This window comes from Carcharodon carcharias, chromosome 6 (assembly GCF_017639515.1).
Source record: "Carcharodon carcharias isolate sCarCar2 chromosome 6, sCarCar2.pri, whole genome shotgun sequence".
Classification (NCBI taxonomy): Eukaryota; Metazoa; Chordata; class Chondrichthyes; order Lamniformes; family Lamnidae; genus Carcharodon; species Carcharodon carcharias.
This window is the reverse complement of record NC_054472.1, coordinates 172,993,575-173,007,146: the sequence shown is the minus strand read 5'-3', so window position 1 is coordinate 173,007,146 and position 13,572 is coordinate 172,993,575. Positions and strand designations below refer to the sequence as shown.

At 45.2% G+C, this 13,572-nt stretch overlaps 1 non-coding gene across 1 annotated transcript; it reads left to right on the top strand.

Moving 5' to 3' along the window:
* The first annotated feature begins 11,459 nt into the window (after window positions 1–11,459).
* LOC121279502 lies at window positions 11,460–11,566 on the top strand. The gene has a single exon (XR_005943429.1). It is a non-coding gene; the product is annotated as a U6 spliceosomal RNA (small nuclear RNA).
* The last annotated feature ends 2,006 nt before the right edge of the window (window positions 11,567–13,572 follow it).

The following is a 13,572-nucleotide window of genomic DNA, read 5'->3' as shown; positions in this document are numbered from 1 at the left end:
TTTTAAGTTACTATTTACGTGAAATATAGCGCACTATGCAAAGTAAATGTTTGCATAAACTGGTTTACAGTACAATGAATAAATATTTATTGAGAACAAAAGCACTATTGAGGATTCAAAGCTTTAAAAATTCTCCAAAAACAGTCATGTCTCCTGTGCAGTTTCAGTGCACTGCCCATTTTAGTTTGATCTAAAAACACCTTCCAAACCACACCAGCACAAAACAGCAACTTCAGAGTACACTTCTGGTTTATAAACAATGAAATGTTATGTTAAAGTCCAATGTCCTATATCTAGAACATTTTATTGGTTTGGAATGATTCAGATCTAATTATTATGAACAGACTTAAGGCACTTTATACCTTACCATGATGGCGCTTTCTATGATACAGGTTTATGTCAAATTAACACACTTCATTTAACTAAACTAATAATCATCTTACAACGTGGCATGACATGTTCATGACCCTGCGTAAAGCTTAATTGTTTAGTAAATTTGTTTTGGAATCAACTGAAGATTGGTTTATTGTAATAAAATATCCTAAATTATTGTTTAGTATTGTTAAGATACCAAATCTTCTGTTAACAGAAGAAAAGCAACAAAATTGAAGATAAAGACAGCGGAGATTTATTTATTTATTCATTCACAGGATGTGGGCATCGCTAGCTAGGCCAACGTTTATTGCCCATTTCTTATTGCCCTTGAGAAAGTGGCGGTGAGCTGCCTTCTTGAACCATTGCAGTCCATTTGATGTAGGTACATCCACAGTGCTGTTAAAAAGAGTGTTCCAGGTTTTTGACTCAGTGACAGTGAAGGAATGGCGATATGATTCCAAGTCAGGATGATGTGTGGCTTTAAGGAGAACTTGCAGATGGTGGTGTTCCCATGCATCTGCTGTCTTTGTCCTTCTAGGTGGTAGAGGTTGTGGGTTTGGAAGGTGCTGTCGAAGAAGCCTTGGTGAGTTACTGCAGTACATCTCATATATGGTACACACTGCTTGCACTGTGTGTCAGTGGTGGAGGGAGTGAATATTTAAGGTGGTGGATGGGGTGCTAAACAAACAGGCTGCCATGTCCTGGATGATGTCGAGCTTCATGAGTGTTGTTGGAGCTGAACTCATCCAGGCAAGTGGAGAGTATTCCATCATGCTTTTGACTTGTACCTTGTAGATAGTGGACAGGCTTTGGACAGTCAGGAGGTGAGTTACTCGTTGCAGAATTCCCAGCCTCTGACCTGCTCTTGCAGCAGTTATATGACTGGTCCAGTTCAGTTTCTCGTCAATGGTAAGCCCCCAGGATGTTGATAGTGGGGGAATTCACTGAATGTCAAGGGGTGATGGTTAGATTCTTCCTTGTTGGAGATGGTCATTGCCTGGCACTTGTTTGGCATGAATGTTACTTGCCACTTATCAGCCCAATCCTGGCTGACTTCAGCTCCAACAACACTCATGAAGCTCGACATCATCCAGGACATAGCAGCCCTTTGTTTGGGACCCCATCCACCACCTTAAACATTCCCATTCCTTCACTGTCACTGAGTCAAAACTTGGAACACCCTTTTTAACAGCACCGTGGATGTACCTACATCAAATGGACTGCAATGATTCAAGAAGGCAGCTCACCACCACCTTCTCAAGGGTAGTTAGGAATGTGCAATAAATGCTGGCCTAGCTAGCGATGCCCACATCCTGTGAACGAATAAATAAATAAGTCTCCAATGTCTTTATCTTTAATTTTGTCTCTTTTCTTCTGTTAACAGCAGGTTTGGTATCTTAACAATACAAAACAATAATTTAGGATATTTTATTACAATAAATCAGTCTTCAGCTGATTCCAAGACAAATATATTTTGTACCATACTACTACACTTTGGTGATCTGGTTACATGAACCCATAATTTCTTTGGAACTCTACTGTTCCTAGCTTTTCAGCATGTAAATATTATTTGGATTTATCCTTTTTTAGTCTGATAACCTCACACTTAATGGCACTGAAACTTATTTGGCACAATCTCAACCACTTGCTTTATCTATCAGTGCCTCTGAGATAGCCATGTTCCAAGCCAAGCTGTTCCAGTACAGCTACAACAGCAGCATCAGTCTGAAAAAGTGAAGGTTGACTTGGTACGTCTTGTCGACAAAACGCAGGACAAATACAATCAGACTAATTGCCATCCTAACAGCCAAAAGGAAGATGGTTGTGGTTTTTGGAGACCAATTATCTCAGCCCTAGGACATCACTGCAAAAGGTCACCAGGGTAGTGTCCTAGGCCAACCATCTTCAGATATTTCACTGCTCCTTCCATCATAAGTTCAGAAATGGGGATGTTCGCTGATGATTACACAATATTCAGTTCCATTCATAACTCGTCAGATACTGAAGCAGTCCAAGCCTGCAAGTGGCAAGTCCTGGATAACATACATGATGTGGCTGATAAATGGTAAGTAAGATTTGTGCTACCCAAGTGCCAGGCAATGACTATTTCCAATAAGAAAGAATCCAACCACCCTCCTTGGCTTTCAGGATTAATATTATTGAATACCGCGCCATGAATATCCTGGGCTATAGCACTAATCTGAAATTTAACTAGGCCAGCCACATAAATACTGTGGCTGCAGCAATAGGTCAGAGGTTAGGTGTTCTTCAGCAAGTATCTCATGTCTGACTCCCCAAAGCCTATCCACCATCTACAAGGCACAAGTCAGAAGAATGATGCAAGACTCTCATCCACTTGCCTGGATGAGTGCAGCTCCAACAGCACTTAAGAAGCGTGACACCATCCAAGACAAAGCTGCACACTTCATTGGCTCCCTACCCAACACCTTAAACTTGCACTCCCTCCATCACTGATGAACCGTGACTACAGTGTATACCATTTACAAGGTACACTACAGCAACCCGTCAAGATTTCTTTGACAGAATCTTTCAAACCCACAAATAAGGTAGATAGATTTATACATATTAAAAACATTAAGGGGAGGATTTTCCCCTTGTTGGTGGGCAGACCCAGGAATGGCTGCACAATGGTCCACCGCCCACGATTTCACACTGACTGCCCAATTAATGGCCAGCCAGTGTGAATCACGTGCTGAAATGCGCAGCGCTGCCTGGGTGGTGGGTGGCGGGGGGTGGGGGGTTGGGGAGGGAGGAGGGCAAGTGCGGAAGTATGCGTGTGGGTGCGCTCGGTGAAAGCTCCCTGAAGGCAGGGATGCCTCAGGGAGCTGAAAATGTTTAACATGAAAAATAAAGAATGGGAAAATAAGGAAAACATGAGCAGTGACGTGTTAAAAATGAGTTTTAAAAATTTTTCTTTTTCTTTTAAAGCACTGGTCGAAACCCCATCCTGCCTGTGGATGAAGTTTCGCAGAAACGCAAAGGCTGCTTGGCCTATTCGCCCACCCGCCAACCACACGGGCTGGACGGGCAGCGAAAAATTCAATTTAATTAATTGGTTAAGGGCCTTAATGGGCCGCTTAGTTGTCGGTGGGCACACCGCTGGATCTCACGTACGCCTGCCGAGTGAAATATCGTCAGAGTGCGCAACGATGTTGCGATGCTCGTCTGATGCCATTGCGCATTATTTTACTCCCGTTCGGGTTGTGCATGCGCCTGTCCGATGTGGGAAACATTCTGCCCCAAGGGAAATGGGGATAGTGCAAGAAAATGATGTTGAAGTGGAACATCAGTCATGATTTCATTGAATGGCAAAGTGGGCTTGAAGGGCTGAATGGCCTATGCCTGCTCCTATTTCTTATGTTCTTACATTCTTACCTCTATGTAGTGTGCCTTTCACAACCTCAGGATGTTCCAAAATGTTTACAGCCAGTTAGCCACAATTGCAGTGCAATCACTGTTGTAATTTGGAAGTAAGGCAGACAACTAGTACACAGCAAGCTCCCACAATGCCATAATGACCCAGTTTGACAACATTTCTGTATTAGTGATAATGGTCGAGTGATAAAAATTGGCCAGGACAGCAGGGATAACACCCATGCTCTTCTTCAGAATAATGCTGTGGGATCTTTTATATCCATCTGAGATAGAGATGGAACCTCACTTTCATGTTTCATTTGAAGGCCAGGATAGCTGCCCATGCAACACTCCCTCAGTGTTGCATTGGAATGCCAGCCTGGATTTTTGTGCTCAAGTCTCTGGAATGGGACTTGAATCCAGAAACTTATGAGTCACAAACAAGGAGGGCTGTCAACTGAGTCGTGGCTGACACTTTATTAACAGCTTGCATTTTATAGCACCTTTAACATAGTAAAATATCCCAATGCACTTGTAGAATCTCATTACATGATATGACATGCAATTCATGCTGCATAACTGGGCCAGCTATGTGCTCAGTGTCAAATTTTGTCTGATAATTCTCTTGTAAAATGCCTTGGAACGTTGTACTATGTTAAAGACGTGATATAAATGCAACTTGTTGTTGTTGTTGAAGAATCTGTTCTCTCTACTAACAGGTCCCATGTAGTAACTAAGCTGAGAACCCACAGACCTGAGCCTATGGTACATCACTGCGTAAGCCCAACCATCTTCTGATCTTCATCTGCTTCATTAATGACCTTCCCTCCATCATTAGTCAGAAGTGGGGATGTTCGCTGATGATTGCACAATGTTCAGCAATATTTGCAACTTTTTAGATACTGAAGCAATCAACGTCCAAATGCAGCAAGATCTGGACAATTTCCAGGCTTGGGCTGATAAGTGGCAAGTAACATTCATGCCACACAAGTGCTAAGCAATGACCATTTCCAACAAGGGAGAATCTAACCATCTCCCCTTGACATTCAATTACATTACCATCGCTGAATCCCCCACTAACAACATCCTTGGCGTTACTATTGACCAGAAACTGAACTGGACCAGCCATATAAATACTGTGGCTACAAGAGCAGGTCAGAGGCTGGGAATTCTGCAACGAGTAACTCACCTCCTGACTTCCCAAAGCCTATCTACTATCTACAAGGCACAAGTCAGGAGTGTGATGGAATACTCTCCACTTGCCTGGATGAGTTCAGCTCCAACAACACTCAAGAAGCTTGACATCATCCAGGACATAGCAGCCTGTTTTTCTGGCACCCCATCCACCACCTTAAATATTCACTCCCTCCACCACTGACACACAGTGGAAGCAGTGTGTACCATCTATGAGATGTACTACAGTAACTCACCAAGGCTTCTTCGACGGCACCTTCCAAACCCACAACCTCTACCACCTAGAAGGACAAAGGCAGCATGGGAACACCACCACCTGCAAGTTCCTGTACAAGTCATGCATCATTCTGTCTTGGAATACATGGTTCCTTCATGGTCACTGGATCAAAATCTTGAATCTCTCTTCCTAACAGCAATCTGGGTGTAGCTACACCACATGGACACCAGCGATTCAAGAAGGCTATTCTCCACTACCTTACCAAGGGCAGTTAGGGATGGGTAATAAATACTGGCCTTCTCAGCAACTCCCACATCCCATGAACAAATAAAGAAAAAAATTCCAATCTAATGGGACATTTCCTGAATTGTGAGAACTTTGGAAAATTATGATTGAAGTATCTACAATTTCCGCACCTACTTCCTTTTAAAACCTAGGGATGGTAACCACCAGGTCCTGGGGATTTATCAGTCTTTAATGTCATTCACTTTTCTCATACTATTTTTCTGTTTACGTTAACTGGTGAATTCCAGTCCCTGATTCATTATTAATTTCTCTTTAATGTCATTAAATTATCCCTTTCCTCTATGGTGAAGACTGACATAATATTTTCTTATTTTCATTTACAAATTTTTAAAGGGTCACATTACCATTGACTTCCCTTTCTCTACTAATATAAATGTAAAATGTTTTTGTGTTAGTCACAATACCCTTCACATGTATTCTCTAATAAATCAGAAAAGTTGTACTGCAAACCTACATACGTACCAGACATGCTATTTTTCTTTATTATGTCATTCCCTAATCACACAAATGAAATTCAGTGTCTTCATTGCCAATCCTGTTCCTGCATAGTCTAATGCTAAAAATATGAATTGCCCCTGATTTAGTTCTTGATATCACATTGCTTCCCCTGTTCTTCTTGTGTTTAACTATCTTGGTGCAATACTTGTGGCCAGAGTCTGTGAGATGGCTGGTAGCTGAGGCTGTATGAGGAACCTTTGAGAATAAAGTGCCTCAATCTCTGTTAGTATTGCCTAATCCTAGCGACTGCTGTTCACCTGGTATGGGATCAGCCTGGGAGCATTGTCTACAACCTGGCTGCTGAGAAGCTTTTGGGACCAGAGGTGGGATGATAGAATGACATGGGCACATTGTCACAATGCTATGTCTGACTGTCCTTGCTCGGGGTTTTCATATCATATTGACTGCTGATCTATGGTGAGGGGGCCTTTGTTGCACAAATGATATTGCTGGAACTCCTAATAATCAATAGCCCGTTCATTTTCAGTTAAGCCATCGAAGGAGGAGGTGGCATTGTGGTTGATTGCCTGCTTTGCAGAAGCCTGAGCATTCGTGAGCAATGGAGAGCCTGGCTTGACGGCCTGGGTCATGAGGGGATACATTCCAAGATGTAATTGGAGCTACCACTTGCACCAAGATTGGTTGCATACTTACTATGTTAACATGAGAACTCGCATATGCTGGTTGTGGAATCCTTCTCAATAGCCTGATATGTTGAATGCCTTAGGCACGTCCCAAATGACTTCAACAATCTCTCATTCTGAAAATATCTTTCTTCATAACTGTCCTTCTTAGCTCCGGATGAGCACGAGATGGCCCTATAGCCAGGTGACTGACTCCTGCTCCACCTATACTGCTGCTCTGATTTCTGTACACTTATCAATGAGAGTGTTAGGAAGTCTGCTGAACTCTGCTTGAGTCTTTGAAAATGCACTTAGAAGTCTAGGCTGCTCTCAAAAGCTAAGTTGCAAGATAACTATATTGGTGCAAAAGCTAAACTGTTCTGAAATAACAAATATGGACGGTGGATGTGGATTCATGAGTAAAACGCTGACATAAAAAGAGAATTTCTAATGCAGGCATAACCCTGTGCCTACACCTACAAACTGTAAATATATATACCTGTATGAATCCACAGAGTGAATATTTTCAATGAGAGTACAGTCAAAAAGCATGAAGTATCAATTGCTCAAAAGTAAATACCTCATGAAACATAACATTCTGAAGGCTATGGGCTAGGAGTTTCCACTGTGCAGTGCTGCACAAGCTAGTGCAAAAGATCAAGTAATTTCAAACACAGGATATATCCAGCACAAATCCACATTCTTTTGCACTAGTGCAAGAAACATCGTGTTGAAAGATGGCTCCGGCCTCAAAACTGGCCAAGCCCCCGTCATGGTGACTTTGTGCTAATTGTGGGCCTCCAAAGAGGCCGTTAAAATTAAGCTTTGTTTGAGGCGCAAGGGCACTAACAGGCACCTTTTAATCTTTTTAATTTACAAAGAAATTCACCACAATATAACTAGCTGCAAATAGTCCTGTATCGTATCTTGTAGTCATTTTCAGTTATTTAAAATCGGATTACTCACAGATGGTGGACTAGACATTTATTTTTTAGATTAATTTTCACCTGTATAAATAAAATTGCAAAAGATTACCACTTTTAACTATATCAAGGAATATTTTTAATGCAAAAAAATTTTCACAAAAATATCATGTTCTAAAGTGCTGCCCGATTGCACTGGTTCATGGAGGATTTCACATTTGGCTCCACACAAATGAGCTTGAACTTGAGCAAAAGATTCACCTTACAAAACTAGTACAACTTTGAGTGCAATTTGCACCTGGATCACCAATTACACCCAATGCAGAAACCCTTGGCCTACAGGTCATGAACTTATGTTAACATTATTTTTCACGTATTAGCTTAGGGTTTTCGGTTAGAGGTTCATGTCATTTGCTGAAGAATAATTCCACTAATTAGAGCGCCAATGGCCCAGGGATTATTAAATAAACCCTTCATGCACAATGGCTGTCAGAATTCTCTCTTGATGCAGAAAACTGATATCAACAGTGTTTAGTTTCAGACCATTGAATAAACGAGGTTTCATTCAGAATTTTTACATCTTTTCCAGATGGCCAGGCAATGCAATCAAAAAGGTCCGAGGCGGAACTGAGCTGGTTGCTGAAGAATTGTTCAGAACAAAAGTAGTTTGGAAAAGAAAGCAGCCAGTGTAAGTCTGGCATATATGTTGATACAAAGTCATGGTATTTTTATAAGTATAATTAGTGCCTTTTATATTAAACAATCTGTAGCTATCTCGATGATCATCATGTCCCTTGAGTACCTGAGAACGTTATGCAAAGTTTTGTAATATCACAATCAATATGCACACAATGGCCGGGATTTTCCACTCCTGACTGGGACGAGCATCTTAGGTGGCAAGATTGGAGAATCTCGTGAGAAGGCCCTAGGCACATTTCCCAGTGAATCCTGGAAGCGATTGCCCCCCCCACCCCTGGTCAATGGTGGCCTGCGTTTCCTGCTATCAAATGTCGGGAACTTAATTTGCATGCATTTGCATATCATTATTGTGGCAACACACTGGAATCACCCACCCCCACATCAAATTTAAACCCCACGTTGGCATGACAATGTAATTTACAACTGCCTTTAAAAGGCATGCACCTGGTGACCTGAACTTTGACAGGAACTTGGAGGTGATTGCACACAACTTTGTGCAGCACTTGCAATGATCCCAATACAAGTAAACAGCTTCACCGATTCGGGTCGGTGGGGGGGGTGGAGGGGGGGGGTGTTTGCAGTGGTCACAGGCAAATCTCCACAGTGATTTCTTTGTGGCTGGCTTGTGGTGCTAGGCAAGGGTGACAGTGCAAGGGGAGAAGGGAGAGAAGGGAACCTCGGGGTTAGGACGATAGTACAAGGAGGGGAAGGGAGAGAAGGGAATCTTGGGGCAAGGGTGACTGTGCTGGGGAACGGGAACCTTCGGTAAGGGCTACAGTGCTGGGAGGAGGTGGGGTGGCTGGGGTGGTTATGGGAGCACAGATTGAAATTCGATCACAAACACATGCTAGGGCTTTGGGTGGAGGGAGAAATCAGCCAGGCAAGTGCCAAAACATGTCAAAGATGAGCACACTTCCACACCTGAGACCGTCTAGCTTGAGCTCAGTTGACATGCTTGGAGTCAATTCAAGCCCACTCAAGCAGCCTTCATACTCGAATGAGTGCTATGGTGCTGGACAAGCTCGAGCACCCTCTTGGGAAAGGTGGCCATTGAAAATGACTGAGGGGTGCGCTCCTAGTCCCTTGCATTATGTTTAAGATGACATTGAAAAGTCACCCTCATGGTCCAAGCAAACCACAAAGCTTTGGAGTGAGGATTAGGACAACACACCTGAGATGAGAGTTCAGGATACAGACGAGTGGCTGAAGCGGTCGTCATTCGGTCATGTGGTGTGGGGCGGTGCTGTGTGTGGGCATGGTGAACCATCATGCACATAAACACTGGGCATTCAATGTGGCTGCCTGGACTCTCCAGCGTGCATTAAGGGGCCTTGAGAGGCAACCGCAGGCAATGACTTGGCCAAGAGTGGTCCTTCGGAGACAATTGCTGAACCTTGTGTCTGTCTCTCTTTCTTTGATACTGCAGTGAGGAGACCATTAGGAAGATGGGGCCTGGTGATCTCACTGTCTGCCTCATTGCTTATAGGCAGGAGAGAAGAAGGAGAAGAATGTAACGGAGGTGCCTGGCTCACCAAAGGGAGGAGCAGAACCAAGCATTGGCATGGCCTTCTCCGCACGCAGAGGATGAACCTCACATAGCCTTCATTCGTAGGCATATCGCCAGACCTAGGGTCTATGGACGTGCTCCCTGCAGATGAGCAAGAACCAGTGTTGCTGATGCCTGCGCCTGACAAGGGAACTGGTCACACACATATGCCACCTTCTGCAGGATTTGGCACCATGGGGACTCAGAAAGCATCCACTGCCAGTGGCAGTTAAAGTTACCACCGTGCTCAATTTCTACGGTAGTGGCTCCTTCCAGGACTCCACTGGGAACCTGTGTGGGATCTCGCATGCCTCCACCCACAAATGTATCCAGGAGGTCGTGCACGCCCCTTTTGCCAAGGCACACAACTTTGTCAACTTCGACAGAGATCAGGTAAGCCAGGCAGCAAGAGCGCTGGGATTTGCTGAATGATCCAGATTCCCACAGGTGCAGGCTGCCATCGACTGCACTCACATGGCTCTTAAATCTCCCTGGCAACAAGCAGTCCAGTATGTGAACCGCAAAGACTTCCACTCCCTCAATGTTTAGCTGGCCTGCAACCATAACAAACAAATCATGCAGATATGTGCAAGATACCATGGAAGCGTCCACGACTCCTACATCCTCAGCAGGTTTCAGATGCTTGGCATCTTCCAGGGACCACACAGGATGCAGCATTGGCTCTTCTGGGACAAGGGCTACCCACAAAGCTGATGATGCCCATACTGTGGCCTCAGACTCCTGTTGAGAGAAGGTGCAATCGGGCTCATGTCGCAACCTGTAGTTTGGTGGAGCAGACCACAGGGATCCTGAAAATGAGGTTTGGGTGCCTGAACAGATCTGATGGAGCACTGCAATACATTCCCAGAGGGTGTCACGCATCGTCGAGGCTTGCTGCACACTACACAACCTAGTGACACAAAGGGAGGCAGGCCTGGATGATGAGGAGATGCTAGAGCTGCATGTCCCCTTTAAAGAGGAGGAAGTCGAGGGTGAGGAGGTCCTGGAAGGCAAGGGTGCAGGTGAGGAGGCTATTGCACTGGCCAGACAAGGCAAGTGTACTTGTGAGGCCCTCATTGCCATAAGATTCCAGAAGGATGATGATGAGATGCAGTGAGGAAACTCCTGAGATCTCCACATTGAATCTGGAAACATCTGACACCTGTCTGCCTGAGGCCAGCGTACATACGCTCTGTGGAGAGGGCCAGATCATGAGAAGATGCTGAGATACAAAAGGTACAGGGACTTTAACAGCACTTGATCTGTTGGCAGGCTTCATCACCTGTTCCCTTCAGCACACACCTTCGCCTGTCAGGAATGGTGATGAGATGGGGGACAGCGCTGCCTCAAAGGTGCTGAGAGCAGACAGAGAACATCACGGAATCCAGTGAAGCTTGGGTATGAAATTCTTGCAGCAAACAAAAGCCACATGAAGGTGCACGTATCACTGACCTGGGGAGTGACTTTGAAGCTGGATAATCACTATGCTCAAAAGGTTATAAAATACACAGGGGAGTGGGCCTGGACACTAATCTCCATTTTGTGCAGGAACCATGGTTTCAGATCTGATTGACATGAACACTGCTCAACATAACAAGGAGCAATAGACAAGGATACATTCTTGGGAGTGTATTTACAATGGTCAACATTAAGTACATGTGATTAACACCCGTGCCCACATTATGCATCTATATCTTCTTGCTGTGCTCGCTTCGGCAGCACATATATTAAAATTGGAACGATACAGAGAAGATTAGCATGGCCCCTGCGCAAGGATGACACGGAAATTCGTGAAGCGTTCCATATTTTAGACTTACAAAACATTTCACCTTATATCTTCTTGATCTTTCTAACCCTGTCTTGGTGCTCCCCCGATATCCATATCCTGTTGTCTGTGATGACCTTGGCTGGTGTCCCCTGGAGGGCTGAGACCTGGAGGGCCCTAGACTGCTTTCAGGATCCTGCTGTGCATCAGTGGCACCCTCCTTGGCTAGGGGGTCGCAGGAAAAGGGGATTTGGATGGGCTGGACACTCCGGATTCATCTGGGTGGATGGCCCTGGGATGTGCACCTGCCGATCCTCCAACTGACAGGTGCCCTAGGGCCCCTGGCTGACTCCTTGAGAAGAGGGGACAGCTGGAATGAGATGCCCCACCTCCCTCTCTGATGGATGTCAGCAAGTGTCTCAGTGATAGAATGGAGCTCCTGCAGCAGTGCAGGATGGATGTCCTGGACCAAAGTCTCCATGGTGGCCACCATCCTACCACTGTTGACCTCAGTGCATTGGCAAGCTGATGCTATCACCTCAGACTGAAGGCAGATGAACTCCCCCCTTGTGCCTTGCAATCTGAGAAGTGCAGTGGACATCCCTTCTTGATGTTCCTGAGCTTGCCTTTGCAGCTCCAGCAACTGAGGTATGACCGAGTCCAGAAGCTCCTTAGCTGACTTGGACTCAGTAGATTTCTGGCCTCCAGCAGTCCTCTGAGTGCCAGAAACCTGGGAAGTCCATGCTGTCGCCTGCTGTGGATCAGACAGTGCAATGTGCTCATCAGATAGACTACTCTAGAACTAGGTCCCATTGATGGGTGTCTCAGCACTGGTGGAGGGTGTGGGTGAGCACTGTCACGGATCTTCAATTTTGGTATCTGAAGATTCCACTTCTGTGGTATCCTCTGGGCTGGAGTCAAGGACCCCCTCAGCTGCTTCCCAGATGTGCCTGAGAAAGCAAGGTGGAATAATTAGTGCACTGCAGGGGACTGCGAAACAGGAGAACTGAGTCACAGCATGGTTGTCTGATGGATGTTGCACTGCTGGATCTTCACTTGGTTGAGCACCACCGACCACACCGTCAGCACAGGAATGGTCCAGATCGTCGCCAGTCAGCTGTATGGCTCTATTTTCAAGTTCTGCAAGGACCTTAATGTCAGGCATTCCTCCAACGGTCTGTAACCTCTTCCCTTTGTTATGTGCCCAGCTTGACCTGCATTAATACAGATGACGAGAGTGTAAGTAGGACACTTGCAGGCCAGATGAGAAGGATGCCTGGCAGGCGTGGGTGATGAGTGGTGCCATGGACAGGATGAGGACACAATCTGCAGGGTAGATGGTATGTGTCAGAGAGTGAGTGGTGATGTCCCTTGAGCTGGCAGTGAGTGAGATCCCTGTGGATGTGTGATGGGTTTGTGAGTGTGTGAGATGAGAGTGATGAGAAGAATGACTTAGCGTGGCAGAAGAGAGGAGATCATTCATCCTCTTTCGACACTGGGTGGCTGTCCTTTTTTGGAGGGCATTGGCAGTGACCAACACTGCCCTCCTATGCTGGATTTGTCACCCGAGATGAGGTTCTTCGGTCAGAATGAGGATAGAGGACATCGCGACGGATTCCATTACATCCGTAAGGCACTTGAGAAAGGTGTCACTAAATTTGGGGGCAGCATGTTTCCTCCTTTTAGCAGCCATCAGTTCCTAGCAGCTTTCTACCCCTTGAAGAGTGCTAGCTCTGTGCAGGAGCAGCCTTTAAATATGGCACTCCATTTACTGAAGGCCTGAGGCCATGCAGGGTTGGGAAATCACAGGCCACATCGCCAGTGACCTGGTGTAAAACCTGTGTCTCTCAATTTTTTTAAACAAATTGGTGCACGATACAGTGAGAAAAGCTGCCGTTGATGTCAGCAGGTCACACAGAAGGATGCGGTGGCATAGTGGTACTATCACTGGACCGGTAATTCCAAGACCCAGAGTAATGCTCTGGGGACCCAGGTTTGAATTCCACCATGGCAGATGGTGGAATTTGAATTCAATAAAAACCTGGTATTAA